The 16,550-nt window shown below is 51.3% G+C and overlaps 1 protein-coding gene across 9 annotated transcripts in view; it reads left to right on the top strand.

The window, feature by feature from the left end:
• Nucleotides 1-16,550, top strand: part of FGFR2 (fibroblast growth factor receptor 2) — a 196,526-nt gene that overhangs the window by 61,381 nt on the left and 118,595 nt on the right. For 2 of the 9 annotated variants that reach the window (XM_064144249.1, XM_064144250.1), the window contains exon 1: nucleotides 15,313-15,570. The exons of 3 other annotated variants lie outside the window; for them this stretch is intronic. The gene's annotated coding sequence lies outside the window, so the exon portion shown is untranslated. Of the gene's footprint in view, nucleotides 1-15,312; nucleotides 15,571-15,975; nucleotides 16,155-16,550 lie in introns of those variants that run through there. 4 more of the 9 variants (XM_064144240.1, XM_064144241.1, XM_064144246.1 and 1 more) reach the window with 2 other exon arrangements.

A 16,550-nucleotide genomic window follows, 5' to 3' on the forward strand; every position in this document is an offset into this window, starting at 1 on the left:
CATAGAATCATAGAATCAACCAGGTTGGAAGAGACCTCCAAGATCATCCAGTCCAACCTATCACCCAGCCCTAACCAATCAACCAGACCATGGCACTAAGTGCCTCATCCAGTCTTTTCTTGAAGACCCCCAGGGATGGTGCCTCCACCACCTCCCTGGGCAGCCCATTCCAATGGGAAATCACTCTCTCTGTGAAGAACTTCTTCCTAATATCCAGCCTATACCTACCCTGGCACAACTTGAGACTGTGTCCCCTTGTTCTATTGCTGGTTACCTGGGAGAAGATGTTTAGCTGCCTGTGTTTGCTGACAATGGACAGGAGGATTTTCCTGCACTTTAGTGGCAGTGAGGTGCAGACCTGAAAACTCTGCTGGATTGTGAGCACGGAATGTTCTGGTGTGGCTTTCAGCAGCAGAGAGATGCAGGGTGGCATTTTAAGGCTGTAGCTCACCAGGAGAGTATGTAGTAAGTTGGGAAGGATACCCTCGAGACAGGCAAGGCAGAGAGATTTACCTGAGGAATTTCAATGCATGCCATGGAGAACGAGGTGGGTTTTGCTGGGCAGATGTTTCTTCATTGGCCTGAGACATTGCTTCGTGCTGTTTGGCCAGTAAATTGTCTGATGGAACGATCCCAGCCTTGACTCTGGCTCTGCACTTGCAGCAAATGTTTCTGCTGACCAATTCACAGTGATTTCTCACGTTGTTGGTGTGGTCTGGCACATTTCTTCATGGAAAACAAATCCTGCTATCAGAAGGGGAAACATTCACCTTGGGAAAAGCTGAGTAAAGGCTGGCTCTCTGTGAGTGCCTTCCATCATGGGAAGAAACTCATCCTTGTGTTGAAATCTTGAAAGATTTTTATTGGCTTCAGGTAGAATGAAAAGCTATCTTGTTAAGGAGAAAGATCACCCCCATTAGCTCCTGACAAAGTGTATTTGTAGTCCTCCAGAGCAAAGCTGGAATCAACCAATAAACAGCAGCAGTGAACTTCCAGCAGATGAGGCACAGGTGCAATGGCCAGAACAAGGGGACACAGTCTCAAGTTGTGCCAGGAGAGGTCTAGGCTGGATGTTAGGAGGAAGTTGTTGCCAGAGAGAGTGGTTGGCATTGGAATGGGCTGCCCGGGGAGGCAGTGAAATCATAGAATCAACCAGGTTGGAGGAGACCTCCAAGATCATCCAGTCCAACCTAGCCCCCAGCCCTATCCAGTCAACCAGACCATGGCACTAAGTGCCCCAGCCAGGCTTTGCTTGAACACCTCCAGGGACGGTGCCTCCACCACCTCCCTGGGCAGCCCATTCCAATGCCAATCACTCTCTCTGGCAAGAACTCTCCCTCTCTGGAGATATTCAGGAACCATCTGGATGTGTTCCTGTGTGATGTGCTCTGGGTGATGCTGCTCTGGCAAGAGGCTGGACCAGATGAGCTTTGGAGGTCCCTTCCAGCCCCTGCCATTCTATGATTCTATAACCCAGCCTTACTCCAGCATGCTGGCAGTCTGAATGGAAAACTGACCTCAGGGAGATGAGTTGCATGAAAGCAGCACTCAGCCCTCACACGGAAATGATTTCCACTGCTTATCTGCAAGCCCCTCTGCAGTGAGGGTGAAGGCAAATATTGCACTTTAAAAGACAATTACGTGTCCTTCACTTCCCCAAGCCCCTCAGAAGCCAAATAGTGCTATCTAATCTAAACCACCCCAGCTCTTCTCCATCCCCTCAGACACATGCTGTGCATTACATTTCTGCAGAAATTCATTGCAGTCTGCTTCAGCAATCCCTTTGAAGTCCTCGGGAGCTTATCTGTACTCCAGCAAGCAAGGGTGTGTCTCTCAGCCAGCTTGCAGGCGACCATAAAACAGAAATTCATCCCAGAGGCCACAGGTGCCCCTTTGGAGAGGGGTTTTTTCCCTTCTGAGTTTCGAGAAGTCTCCAGAATTCACCCCAGAATAAAGAGCTGCATCTTGAAACAGTCACTTGGTCAGAAGTCTTGTGGGCATGGTCCATGAGAGCTTTGAACAACAACAACTGAAGCTTCAGGAAAAGACCTGAAAATGGTCATAGCTGCCTCTTGGTACAACTGAGCAAGTTGAAACAAAGAGAGGCTGGCAGGAGGCACCTGGCTGACTGCCCACCAAGCTGCAGCAGATAATTAGTGTTCCAGAGCACTGTAACCCACAGGATCACAGGATGGAAGGGGATGGAAGGGACCCAAAGAGATCATCGAATCCAACTCCCCTGCCAGAGGAGGACCATACAAACTAGATCAGGTCACACAGGAACACATCCAGAGAGGCCTGAAAGACTCCAGAGAAGGAGACTCCACAACCCCTCTGGGCAGCCTGTGTCAGTGCTCTGGGACCCTTGCAGTCAAGAAGTTCCCCCTTGTGCTGAGGTGGAAGCTCTCAGATATTTATAAACATTTATTAAGTCCCCTCTCAGTCTTCTCTTCTCCAGACTAACAAGCCCCAGATCCATGGGCAGGGACACCCTACCCTAGAGCAGGCTGCCCACAGCCTCAGCCAGCCTGGCCTTAAACACTTCCAGCCATGGGGCCTCAACCACCTCCCTGGGCAACCCATTCCAGCCTCTCACCACTCTCATGCTCAACAACTTCCTCCTCACCTCCAGCCTGAACCTACCCATCTCCAGCTTTGCTCCATTCCTTCTAGTCCTATCACTCCCTGAGAGCCTAAAACATCCCTCCCCAGCTTTCTTGTAGCCCCCTTCAGATACTGAAAAGGCCACAAGAAGGTCACCCTGGAGCCTCCTCTTCTCCAGCCTGCACAGCCCCAACTCTTTCAGTCTGTGCTCACAGCAGAGCTGCTGCAGCCCTCTGAGCATCCTCCTGGCCCTGCTCTGGACACACTCCAGCATCTCCACATCCCTCTTGTAATGGGGGCTCCAGAGCTGGATGCAGTACTCCAGGTGGGGTCTCAGCAGATCACAGCAAAGGGGGAGAATCACCTTCCTGGTCCTGCTGGCCACACTTCTCCTGATGCAGCCCAGGCTCTTGTTGGCTTTCTGGGCTGCAAGTGCACACTGCTGGCTCATGCTGAGCTTCTTATCCAGCAGCACCCCCAAGTCCCTCTGCTCAGGGCTGCTCTCCAGCCACTCACTGCCCAGCCTGCATTTGTGCTTGGAATTGCCCCGATCCAGATGCAGGACCTTGCACTTGGTCTTGTTGAACCTCCTGAGCTTGGCTTGTGCCCACCTCTGCAGCCTGTCCAGGTCCCTCTGGCTGCCATCCCTGCCCTCCAGCCTGTCTGCTTGGTGTCATCAGCAAACTTGAACTAGATGATCCTTATGGTCCCTTCCAACCCTGACTCATTCTACGATTCAAACAAACACCAAACAACCCCCCCACCCAAAAAAAACAACCTCAAAAATCCCAAGAACAAAAAACCCATCCCAAACCAAACCAACAACAAAAAAAGCCTCAGTCTGACATTAATCCTGAGACAAAAAAAAAAAAAGGAAAAAAAAAAGGCTGAGCAAGTATTTAAGTTGACTTAAGGCTGCTCTTGTTACGTTCTTGAAACTACCGAGGTTATCTCGGAATGCATCTGAGCTGCAGCTTGCGGCACCCAGAGCTCAGTTTCAGCTGCGCCGCATTGAACCATTCTTTACCTCCTTCTGCCTGCAGCCGCATGGGGAATAAAAGCCCATCGGGGTTTTGGAATCCCTAAGCTATGGCCTCTGAGGTGTCTCTGCATCAGAAAAACGGCGACAAAGCATTCCCCGAGCAGAGAAATTTGGGAGGGGGGCGGGGAGCAGGGAGAGACGCTGGTAAGGACCGCGCTGCAAGGCGCCGCTTCCAGGGCGCAGGGTCTGGGCTGGAGGAGGGCTCTGCCGAGCAGCACTTTGTGTTTATTTTCAGAAGGTTTTGAGTGAATGCACGTCTCTACAGAATGTTTAGAGAGCCAGCAGCGCTGGAGAGGAGGTTTATTTATTCACAAGATATGTATCGTGCAAACAGCTGCGAACTGCTTCTCCTCACCGCTCTGTCGATGCAGTTCAGCTCCCGCCCCCACGGACCACCCGATCCGGGAGCGGAGGTCGGCAACTGCCTGCAGGCTGCTGCCTGTTCTCCGGCATGTGTCGTTGGGCTCACCAGTTCCTGGAGCTGCAGCCCTGTGCAGCAGGCTGAAAAGTGGGTGGAAAGCTGGACGTGACCCAGCAATGCACACTGGCAGCCCAGAAAGCCAACCGAATTCCTGGGCTGCAGCAGAAGGAGTGCGGCAGGCAGGTTGAGGGAGGCGATTCTGCCTCTCTGGTCTGGCGCTTGTGAGACTTCACCTGCACTGCTGGGTCCAGCTCTGCAGAGCTCAGCACAAGAAAGAGGTGGGCCAGTTGGAGTGAGCTCAGAGGAGGCCTCAAAAATGATGATGAGAGGGGCTGAAACAGCTCTCCCGTGGGGAATGGCTGAGAGAGTCATCAAATCACAGAATTACTTAGGTTAGAGAAGACCTTTGAGATTGTCAAGTCCACCTTTTAACTTGGCACTGCCAAGTCCACAACTAAACCATGTCACTAAGCACCACATCTACACATCTTTTAAATACCTCCAGGGATGGTGACTCCACCATTTCCCTGGGCAGCCTGTTCCAGTGCTTAACAACTGTTTCTGAGCAGAGATTTTTCTTACTCTTCACTCTAAACCTCCCCTGGCACAACTGGAGACATTTCTTCCTTGTTCTATCACTTGTTATTAGCTTTCCAGCCACTCTAACCCAAGCTTGGGTTGTTGTGGGTTATTGTGACCGAAGTGCAGGACGCAGCACAGCTGCAGTTGCTCAACCTGGTGAAGGCTTCAGGGAGACCTTGCTGTGGCCTTTCAATATTTAAAGGAGTCATGCAAGAAAGATGAGGGCAGACTTCTTAGTTGGGTCCGTAGCAATAGGACAAGGGGTGATGTTTTTAAATGAAAAGAAGGAATAGCAGATATGAGGAGGAAATATTTTTACACTGAAGGTGGTGAAACAGTGGCACAGTTTGCCCAGAGAGGTGGTAGAAGTCCCATCCCTGGATACCTTCCAGTCAGGTTGGATGGGGCTCTCAGCAACCTGAACTAGTAGATAACCCTGCTTGTTGTAGTTGGGCTGGATTAGGTGACCTTTAAAGGTCCCTTCCAACCTATCCTATGATTCTAACACATACACCTTGATTTTGCAAGACATTTTCCTCTGGTGTAATTAATTTCCTTCTCTCACGATTCTCTTTACCGAGAGAAGAGCTCCAAATGAGTGATGGATTGGGCACATTTGGTGATCTCCTTAGCATCCAAGAAAAGGAAGCTTCAGTATTAAACCCTGGAGGTGACATATCCAAGAATCAGGCAGATTTTCCTGGAGGACAAAGCCACTCACTGTCTCTAATCAGCCTGAATCACACCTCTGGGATCTTTTGCAAGTCCTTTTCTGAAGAAGGCCACAGGTCACAGGCTCACAGGATGTTAGGGGTTGGAAGTGACCCAAAGAGATCATCAAGTCCAACCCACCACTAGAGCAGGACCACACAATCTAGCTCAGGTCACACACGAACACATCCAGACAGGCCTTGAAAGGCTCCAGAGAAGGAGACTCCACAACCTCTCTGGGCAGCCTGTGCCAGTGCTCTGGGACCCTTCCAGTCAAGAAGTTCCCCCTTGTGTTGAGGTGGAAGCTCCTGTGCTGCAGCTTCCATCCATTGCTCCTTGTCCTATCCCAGGGAGCAGTGAGCAGAGCCTGTCCCCCCCTCCTCCTGACCCCCAGCCCTCAGCTACTTATAAACATTTATTAAGTCCCCTCTCAGTCTTCTCTTCTCCAGACTAATCAGCCCCAGGTCCCTCAGCCTCTCCTCATCAGGCAGTGCTTCAGTCCCCTAACCATCCTTGTAGCCCTCCACTGGATCCTCTCCAGCAGATCCCTGTCTCTATTAAACTGGGGAAGGTGGAGGAGGTTAACCCCATTTTCCACATCCCTTTGGGAAATGCTCCTGGTCTGCTCCTTACACTCAAAGCAGCAGAGACCTGAAGCTGTGAGGCAGGCCAGGCTGCATGCAGACAAACCTTGCACTCCCACATCACATCCTGGCCTCCTGACAGTTCTACTGGCAGCACCACGTGAATGCCTCCCTTCCCTCCTTCAGCTTCTTCCCCCTTTAGCCCTTCTACTGCCTCTCCTCCTGCCATGGGACCTGCTGAAACGGAGCCTCACTGAGGCACGGGAGGAGACTGAGTGCTTACTCTGGTTTTGTTTGTGGGCACAGGGTTCCACAGGTGTTATTCCTTATCTGTAAGTGATGGTTTTCCTGGTGAGCAAAATGACAAAGGTAGCTCCTTTGCTTTTAGGTCAGTTTTTCAGCTCCTGCTTTTCCCCCTCACTGCCTCTTGGTAGTAGGCTGGAGATCACAGTACTTTCTGTTTGAAATGATTCAGCTTCTCTGTTTTCCAGAATTGAACTGGGAGCCTGTTGCTACATGCTTAGCAGGGTGGGACTGCTTTGGCTTGGTTGTTTTTTTTTTCTCCCTTCCCCTCAGAAAGTAGATTGCTGAATGTAAAGCTTTAGGGAATAAAATTTATTGCCTCGTGTGTTTGCAGTGCTGAGCTACCTCCCTGGCCTACACAGCATGGCCAAGGCTGCACGCCAGGAAAGCTCTGGGGTTGCTCAGCCTGGAGAAGAGGAGGCTCAGGGCAGAGCTCATTGCTGTCTACAGCTACCTGAAAGGAGGTTATAGCCAGGTGGGGTTGGGCTCTTCTGCCAGGCACCCAGGGACAGAACAAGAGGACACAGCCTCAAGCTGTGCCAGGGCAGGTTCAGGCTGGATGTCAGGAAGTAGTTCTTCCCAGCAAGAGTGATTGGCATTGGAATGGGCTGCTGTGGAGGTGGTGGAGTCACCATCCCTGGACATGTTTAAGAGGAGGCTGGATGGGGCACTTAGTGGCATAGTTTAGTTGATGAAGGAGAGTTAGGTGATAGGTTGGACTCGATGATCTTAGAGGTCTGGTTAATTGTGTGATTCCAACTGGTTAATTGTGTGATTCCTCAGCGCTTTCTGCAGCTAAGGCTTCAATGCTCCTCCCGATCCTGACTCCTTGCTACATGCTTCTCATCCTCTGTGGTGAAAATGAAACTAGTTGATTTCAGATTTGTTGCTGAATCGCTCTTGTTTGCATGCAATGAGGTGGAACATGCCAGTAAAAATTGGAGCCCCTATTAAAAAACCCTCTTTTGAGAGATTTCTCACCTGTCACTCACCAGCATTACAACAAGCAGACAACACTTTGGGAACCATTCAGCCTGGGAAGGTGCACAGAGGAGATGGCTTGTAAGGGGCTATCTATTGTGAGCCTCCTCCTATTTGCTGTGTGTGGAGTGCCTGTGGGACAGAGTCCTGCAGATCGCTAGACAGGAGCTGGGTCTGTCTGCGCTCAAGGCGAGGAGCACTCCGTGGGGCAGGGGACAGCACACCAGGTCACCCTTGTCTCCCGCACACTCTGCTTCCTCACAGGAAGCATCGTGGGGGATCTGCCAGAATGGTTTGCATTTTCCCCTCCCCCCCCCGTTTATGCTCTTAGGACCTGATCTTCCCAAACAGCAGAGGGCCGGGGCCAGGAAGCACTGCCTCATCTTGTGTGTGGCCAGCTGGAAGGCAGCACCAAGCAACGTCCACTTGGTGCTCACTCAGCACTTGAGAGCCGGGGAGAAAGCACTCACGGCAGGGTGGGATAGGCAGTGCTGGCTTCACTGGCATCTCCTCGGATGGATGTTGGATGGGCTGTGTGATCTAGAAGCCAAACATCACCTTTCCATGGCAGGGGATTGCTTGATAGCACCACGCAGTTCCTTGGCCTCCAAGCTTTTGTGCAGCTTGCCCTCAGTCTCTCCACGGGTGATATAAGCGTCATCTCTAAGGCTTTATAAACCTTGTTTATAGCAGTCCTCTTGCCCAGGATGCTCATGCTACCTGCTCACCAAATGCAAGGTGGTCAGGGAATCAAGTCCTGTTGTCTTGACGAGTCTCTCCTTGGCAGATTAAAGGAGCACTGCCCATTAATAACCAGGGAAAGCATTTCTGCGCATCCACACGGATCTGCTGTATTCCTCCCACTAGAGGACAGTAGCTGGCGTAGGCAGCTGTCCGTAGCCTTTTACAGCAGCGGCAAGGATAAAACAGCCCTGCCCTGCCTGTAGAAACATGCTCCTTTCTAGTGGTTTTCACATAATGAATCCCATTGAATGTTTAACTAAGTCTCCCCTGGAATCAAGTTTCTGACCTCCTTGCTCCCATCTACTACCCAAAACATTTCCTGACCCATTGCACTCAGCGGTTCTGGGAGTCTCCATCAGTATCTGTCTCTCTGCATTCAGTTGCCAGTGAGTTGTTTTTTTTTCCTCCAGTAATCACTGACATGACCTATCCTATCCTTTAAGAGATGACAAGGATCTCTAGGACCCAGCTGTGGCCATCTAAGTGAAAAGCAGCCCTGAAACAGGCATACATCTATGAATGCTTGTTGATAGGCATAGGAAGAATCAGCAATGCAAGTCTAGACCTCATGCAAACTGAGCTTCCCTGCAACACAACAGAATGAAGGAGAAAAGTGTGTTTCTGGGTCTGTGTGCTGAGAAAGAGGATGGTTTAGGTCTGTTTGGTGACTTGGGGAGCTTTCCTAGAGTAAAACAAGGTCTTTTAAAGACAGGATAAGGGGTAATGGGTTTGACTGGCAGAGGGGAGATTTAAACAGAGTGTTAGGAAAAAGTTATTTAGAGTGAGGGTGGTGAGACACTGATACAGGTTGCCCAGGGAGGTTGTGGATCACAGAATCACAGAATGTGATCAAAGATTCTGTGATTCTGTGCTCCACAACCTCCCTAGAGGTGTTCAGGACCAGGTTGGATGAGACCTTGAGTGACCTGTTCTAGTGGGAGGTGCCCCTGCCTATGGCAGGAGGTTGGAACTGGATGAGCTTTGAGGTCCCTTCCAACATAAACCATTCTATGATTCTGAAACCTGTGACTTCTGTATCAAACAGGAAATCCCTGTTTGGTTTTGGGCTTTGCCTGCCTGCCCATCACCTTTTCATTGCAGCTTTTCTGGACTTGGAAGCTTGTGAATGTGGTTACAGTGTTAAAAAGTGAGGACTGCTGAACCTCCACGCACTTCTGTTGACACGGAGGCTCTCTTGGGCAGGTCACTGGCTTCTCTCCAAAGCAATCCAGTCTGTCAAGTCAAATTGTGGGTACCTTAATCACCTGGCAAAGTGAAGGAGGAGGTCAACTTACAGTAGGGACTGGAGCTGACCAAAGACATGGCTTTCACTGCAAGGGAGACACAGAGGAAGAAGAAAATTCCTCTGAAAACTATGGTAGGAGATAGGGAAGTGAAATTATGTGCAAAGGATTGGGGGAGAAGAAAGAAACATGAAGTGCTTGGGGAACACTGATTTTAAGATGGCTGGGTGAGGGGAAATATAGACTGGATATTAGGAGGAAGTTCTTGCCAGAGAGAGTGATTGGCATTGGAATGGGCTCCCAGGGAGGTGGTGAAGTCACCATCCCTGGAGGTATTCAAGAGAAGCCTGGATGGGGCACTTAGTGCCATGGTCTGGTTGACTGGCCAGGGCTGGGTGCTAGGTTGGACTGGATGAGCTTGAAGGTCTCTTCCAACCTGCTTGATTCTATGATTCTGTGAGAAGAACGAGGCAGGGAAATAGTTGTAGGCATTTAGTGCTTTATTACCCAGGGCTGTGGACAGTGATAAAAATGACTTTCATTTTTGTGGATTGCTGCAGAGAGGCTGTGCCAGTTTGTGTCTGCAGCTGGGCCTCTGGAAGTGTGAACTGGAAGCACAGAGCTTGGCACTGCGGCGAAGGATGCGGGAAGCAGAAGGGGTCTGCAGGGATTTGGTAGAGGCAGGATGGTTGGTTCCAGGACCCAGCCCAGAATGCAGAGTGCCTCCACCGCGGATCCTTGCCCTGAGTGTTGTCCCTCTTCCAGGGCTTAAGCTGTAACACGAACCCTGGTGTAAGCCCAAGCTCACACCTTCTGCTCTGAGGTCTTGCCTGAAAGTCAGAGCACGCTTGCTGGAACCCCGTGGTGTCACCAGAGAAGAATCTGCTGTGATGTAAGGTTGCAGGAGAAGCTGCCACGAGCACCAGCCGGTCTAGTTAGACAACAGAGCTGCAGAGAAACAAACCAGCGCCTATCGATCAGCTGGAGACAGGAATACGGAGTGCGTGGGCCAACAGGCCAAATACATCCAGGATCTGCAGCAGAAAGACAAATTGTCTTTGCAGCCTTTGTCTTCTGAGCTTTTATAAGTCTGGCTCTGCCTTGCTGTGCCCTGCTTGGCGCTGAAAGGGGGTTTATTCACATGGTTTCTCTGAGGCCTGCTGGAGGGGAGCTCACTGGTAAAAGTTCTGCAAAGGATGCTGCTTTCCACCCTGTCTCCCCCGAGAGCCAGAGGTGCTCCGGCAGGACAGCGTGTGACAAATTCTTTGTGGGGGAATACATAATAAATTGAGGATTTTCTTTTATTTTGATTATTTAGTATTCAATATTTGCATTATGGAAGTGCCTGGAGGTTCCAGCTGAGATCAGCGTCCTATTGTTCTAAGCCACGCATAAAAGCATGGTCAGGGATGAGGAGCTTACCATCTAAATAGATGAGCTGGATAAAGGGTGGGAGACAGGAAGCATCTATTATTCTCATTTCATAGCTGGAGAGCTTGGGCACAGACAAGTTAAGTGCTTTTCCCAGGACTGTGTAGGAAAGGCAACGTGGAAGGGCAGAAATCATCCCATGTCCAGCACCCCAGTGCAATACCCTGCTCATAACACAGCATGTTTCCTGTTTACATTTATCTTCCAACAGCATAGTAACAACAACAAATATTGTTTTGGACTCTCTTCCTTAAGACATACAGAATGAGAGGAGTATCAGAAAGGTTACATGGCTACGAGGCATAGCAGTCTGGAGGGAGTGCTGACACTCAAAATGCCACTGCAAGTCATTGACACTGCAGCAGTGAAATGAATCTCTTTGTTTTTTTGCTTCAGCTCTCTGAAGATCATAGAATCATAGAATCAACCAGGTTGGAAGAGACCTCCAAGCTCATCCAGTCCAACCTAGCACCCAGCCCTATCCAGTCAACTAGATTCTGTTGTGCAGAATGCAGAGAGACATCAAACATTCATAGGCAAAAGCAGTTCATTTGCTTCACCAAAATGAGGGGGGGGGGGGGGGGTGTTGATAAACAGCCACAAAACTCAGTCCTTTATGGGCTGAGAGCTGCAACTCTCCCACCTGTCTAGATTTTGCTGTGAAAGAACTTGGTAGCCAATCTGCTTGAGGCTTTTGTGGAAAATTATGGGGTATTCTGGCATTAAAACAGAGAAATTCTTATCTCCATTTTCCAGCTTAGCTGCATCTTGAAATAATACATGGTGAGGAGTAGTGATGGAAGTCTCTCAGAAGCAGGGGTATTTTTGTGTTAGAAAGGGTTTGTGCTTATGTGAAGTGACTTCCTCTTAGATGCTGACAAATATTGACAGCAACTTTGCCTATCTTTGAAAACAACACGAATTTCAGAAGTGGGTTCCTGTGATGTGCTGCTTTGGCACTCTAGAAAGAAAAAAGTCTGAAGCTGCCAGGAAAAGGAGCCATAAATACTTTGGAAACCAGGTAAACAGTTGCTAGACGTTGGGTTTAGGCACTTAGAAGAACTTAACTAAAATGAAATCCTAGACAAGAATTCAGTTGTATCCATCACAGTCCAGCCACAATTTTGGACAAAGACATCTTGAATTACAAGGAGGAAATGTTGCTCCTTGTTGTCTTCTGTGGAGAAGCCAAACTCTCAGTGCTGTGCATGGCTGAATTAAGATCTAGAGGACTCCTCTAGGACTCCAGTTGGAGGGGGGGGGAGTCTTTTTCTTTTAATTTATTTAATTTTCTGTATCACATTCCTTTAAAAAAATCAAATAGATAGAAATGTGATATGTTAGCAGGTCCAGCACCTGGAGAACAGACCGGTCCTGGAGAATTTGCTTCCCTCAGGTCCCCGTGGCCTCTCTTGCCATCTGTCTGCAATGTGGCAGGAGCCAGGGCTGGTTCCTCACTGGGGTTCCACAGAGGAGCTGTTTTCCGTGGAGCCCTGACTACAGTGACATCTCCAGCGCTTAAAAGAAATGTCAGAGGCTCTGTAAGGATTAGAACTGAGGAGTGCTCAGAAGCTCTGTGCCATGAGTTTTTTCCTAAGGTGACTTTCCCCACATCCCTCGAAGGCATTGCTTGCCTATCTTACCTCATCGCTTTCACAGACACAAGCTCTTTGTCTCCTGCTTAACCTTCTTCTACTTTCATCCCTAAAAGCCCTCGATTTGGGCTCTTGTGGATCCACCCAGAAGCAGCAGGCACATTTGCACCTTACTCTGCCAGGTAAAAAGAGATGCCAGGTGGAAAGGAATTCATCTTCTCACCTCTGCCTGCTCCTCGGCGGAGTTTTGGCTGAGCCCAGCTGTGCCTTCCCTGCAGCTGGAGCCCCTCACTTGAGCCGTGTCCCTGTTGAACATTAACTGTATCCCTGCCTGCATGCGGAGGGGTGGGACGCAGGGTCCAGCTGACAGCAGTGACAAAGAGCTGGCAGGGCTAAAAGATTCAATTTAACTTTCTTTCTCCTCCCCCGCTCCCATAAGCGAGGGGGGACAGCGCTGTGCCTGCTTTTGAAACGTGCGAGTGCAAAGGAGCATTGGTGTCCTCATTTTCCTTCCTCCCTATTGATGTATCATTGCCAGGATGAAAAAGGACGTCTCAAGAGCTTTTGAAAAAGTGGGTGACTACTCAAGACATTTTATAAAGGAGGAAGAATGGGAAAGAAAATAGGACTCGGTAGGGGGTAGAAGGAGCCTGAATGCGTGCCTTGTCTGCCTATTCTTTTCGCTTGAAACCTGGAGCTGTTGTTCCTATTTCAGTTCAAACTGTCACCTTTAGTTCATGATGGCTTTACTGCCCTTGCTCCTGAACCTCAACAGATTGGGGCTTATTTACCTATTCACACTCGGCTGTGGAACCTCATTAATAGGCTTATTAGCCACACCATTCACGTGCAGGAGGGCTCACAGAAAAGATCCCAGCCACTTTGAGAGGAGGAGGGGGGAAAAAAAAACTGTAAAGAGATTATGCTCTCATTCAGCAGCCTAACCGCTATGAAAGGCTCCCTGGGCCCACTGAGATCTCTTGAAGCCTAAATATGATGACAGAATTGATCCCACCTCCTCTCCCCCCCACCCCCCCGCTTTTTAATTCCAAACATGCTTCTGCTTTTCTGCGATTGAGGAGCTGGGCTGCTGTGAGCCACTTTAGGAGAATGCGGCTCATTTAAGAGAAAGGGCTGCTATTGATAGACTGCTATCTTTTCATCCCCTTCCCCCCCCCCAAAAAAAAAAAGAGAATAATTTCTGACAAGTGCTTCCAGACATTGGAAATAGGTGCTCCGATTTGCCATTTTTAGTGGAATGCTTCCTTTTCTTTCAGAGCATGGAAAGATATCGATGAATCGCAGCTTCCTGTGCCGGACAATAATTTATGTGAGAAGGCGTTAACAGCTTTTTCAATGGGCGCTGGACATGCCCGGAGCTGGGAAAATTGGGTCTTGACATCTCAGCTTCTCAATTAGAATGTTCAGATGTCTGTTGCTTGAGGAACAGAACAAACCAACCAACCAACCCCAAATAAAAACTAAACCAAACCACCACCAACAAAAAAAACCCCAAACAACCTACCCCCAACCAAAAAATACCCTAAACAACCCACCCCCAACAAAAAAAAAACCCAAACAACCCACCCCCAACAAAAAAAAAAACAAACAACCCACCCCCAACAAAAAAACCCCGAACAACCCACCCCCAACAAAAAAAAACCCCAAACAACCCACCCCCAACCAAAAAATACCCAAACAACCCACCCCCGTGTTTCTAATCAACTACAAAATTGCCTCCTGTCTTTCCTACCTGCTGCCCATGGTAGGGAAAAGAGCTTTCCACAGAAAACCTGTCTGCAGGTTTTTGGTGTCTGGGAAGTTAGGTTCCCAGAGGTGCAGCCAGAGTCCTTGAAAATCCCCTTGATCACTACTGCTGCGCAGCATCCAAAACGTACAGCAGGGCGCTGCTTAAATACAGTAACATTAAATTGATCAGCGCTGATTTAATTTGAGGCAAGCACCGCGTATCGATTTCGGTGTCAGGCTGATTCTACCAAGCCAGCGTTACACAGGCTGCGCATTAGCAACCTTTTAGTTGCCGGCATCTAAAGCAAACGCTTCGCTAAGTTTCGGGTGAAGCTATGCAGAGCTGCGAATGGCAATGTTCAGCAGTTTTAAATGCGTGCGTGTAGGCAAATGCTGTTTGCAGAGCTGTTTGCCAGCGTTCCTGTTGGGGCATCACACATGCTCTTATTAAAGGTGCAGACAGATTGACAGGGCAGGCAAAATCAGGCTTTAGGCTGAAAGGCTACCACACCAAGGGTGTGGGTGTTATGCAGCCATCCTCTGCAGCTTGAAGAGGCCACAGGCTAGCCCTGGCTTCTCAGGGGAAAAAAAGGAAACGATCTGGAGTTTTCGAGGGAAGTTGACCTGGTACCACCTTTGTGGGAGCGTTTCGATGCTGCCTGGCATCACCCCTCTGTGTGGAGGGCACCAGGGACCAAGAAAGCACCAAGACAGGACGGTGATGCCCTGGGCCAGGCCCGAAGCGAGTCACCCCGGTGGGATACGTCTCACCCGCCGTCTTTACTATCCGCTTAAAAACTTTCAGTGGGGCGACCCAGGCAGGGCTGTGCGGGTTTCCCCCTCCAGCCCTATGATGGTTGTGTGATGCGCTTTCACGCTCTCCCGGGGACATGGACGACGGAGCGCAAGCGGCGCCCCAGGGTGCCCCGGGCCCAGCTGAGCCGAGCCGGACCGGGCCGGGCCGGGCCGCGGGGGAAGGGGCTCCGCGCCACAGCTGCCGCGATTGGCAGAGGCGAGCAGCGCCGTCCAGGAAACGGCTCGGGTTGCAGCTGGGGGAGTGACCAGGGGAGGGAGGAAGGGAGCCGGAGGAGTGCGTCGAGTGAGAGAGGAGGAGGAGGGAAAGAAAACCACCAACCCACCCACCGAGGGGGGTTGTCGGCTTGACAAAGCTGCGGCGGCTCGGGGTGGGCGGCTGGATGGAGCGGAGCGGGACCCGCGGCACTCTGCTCGGCCATGCCTGCGCGGGGGAGGAGGCAGCTGGCGCCGGGCACGGCGGGCTCGCCCCTCTGAGGCGGTAGCCGCTGCTTGCCGAGCGAGGGGACGGGACGGGACGCCGAGCGGGCTCCTGCCTCGCCTCCCTCTCTCCGTCCCGCCTGCCCCAGCCGCGTCCCGCGGGGGATGCGCCCCGCTGCGCCGCTGCGGGTTTGCCAGCCGGCCCCGCCGCGGCTGCCCGCGGACTGACCGCGGCCGCGGAGGAGTTTTCTTTACCCCCACTTTCAGGGTGCCGCTGTTCGGCACCGCGCCTGAACCCGCCTGTTGCGGGGGAGCGGACCCTTCCCGCGGAGCCTTCTCGCTGCAGGTAAACAGCACCGGGCTGGGCTGAGCGGTGGCGGAAGGGAGGTGCAGCCCCTAAAAAGCCAGGCGGCTGTGGAAGGGAGGTGCAGCCCCTAAAAAGCCAGGCGGTGTGGTGGTGAAGGACTGGGAGTCCCGGGACATCCCCGGCTCCCTACTCTCGCTCGCAGTAGAGCTCCGGCTCCTGACGAGGGGCCTCGCACCTGGAGCGCGGCGGCACCGGGGCGGGCCGCGGCGGTGCGGGGCTTGGGCAGCCCCCGGGGCGGGCCGCGGCGGTGCGGGGCTCCCATTACTCCTCGGCGGGACGGATTTTCTTGTCACTTGGTCGTGTTTTGCGTAGCGCGGCGGGAAGCCCGAGCAGCACCGCTGGGTACGTGCCGCTTGGATGCACGGCAGTCTTTGGGGACAGTTTCCAGCGGTGACAGCGGGACAGCCAGCGGGGGATGAGAGGGGGAGGCTGAGCCCCCTGGGGGAGCAGCCTCTCCTGGTTCGGAGGCCGGCACCGGCTGGACGGGCCGCCCGGAGCAGCCGGGAAGCGGGAGGTCCTCCCCCGCCGTGCCCGCCGCGGTGCTCGGGGGAGAGGAGCCGGCGGTACGTAACTGCCCCCCGCCTGAAATGAGGAGGCAAAGAAATCCGCAGCGAAATAGATATTTAAATGCAAAACGTCCCGTTCAAACAGGGACCCATTATGCGTTTGGTGTGAAACGCTATCAACATTTAAAACTTCATTGTCTCCTTTGTACCAAATCCCTGTAAATCTTCCACTAGCCTTTACTCATTTTCATCTGAAAAGCCTGTTTGGGCTGAATAGACAGCAATCAGCAGCCTCTGGACTTCTCTCTCTCTCTGGAATGTCAATTAAAATGCAGATTTATTTCCCCCCCCCCCCCCCCCCCCCTTCCCTCCCCTGATCTCTTAGTGGCAAAAGACTTGAGAAAAACAGGATAGTACTGGAAAGCAAATGAAAGAAGTTCAGACAATGAAAAA

The sequence above is a fragment of the Pogoniulus pusillus genome, chromosome 6, assembly GCF_015220805.1.
Source record: "Pogoniulus pusillus isolate bPogPus1 chromosome 6, bPogPus1.pri, whole genome shotgun sequence".
Taxonomy (NCBI): Eukaryota; Metazoa; Chordata; class Aves; order Piciformes; family Lybiidae; genus Pogoniulus; species Pogoniulus pusillus.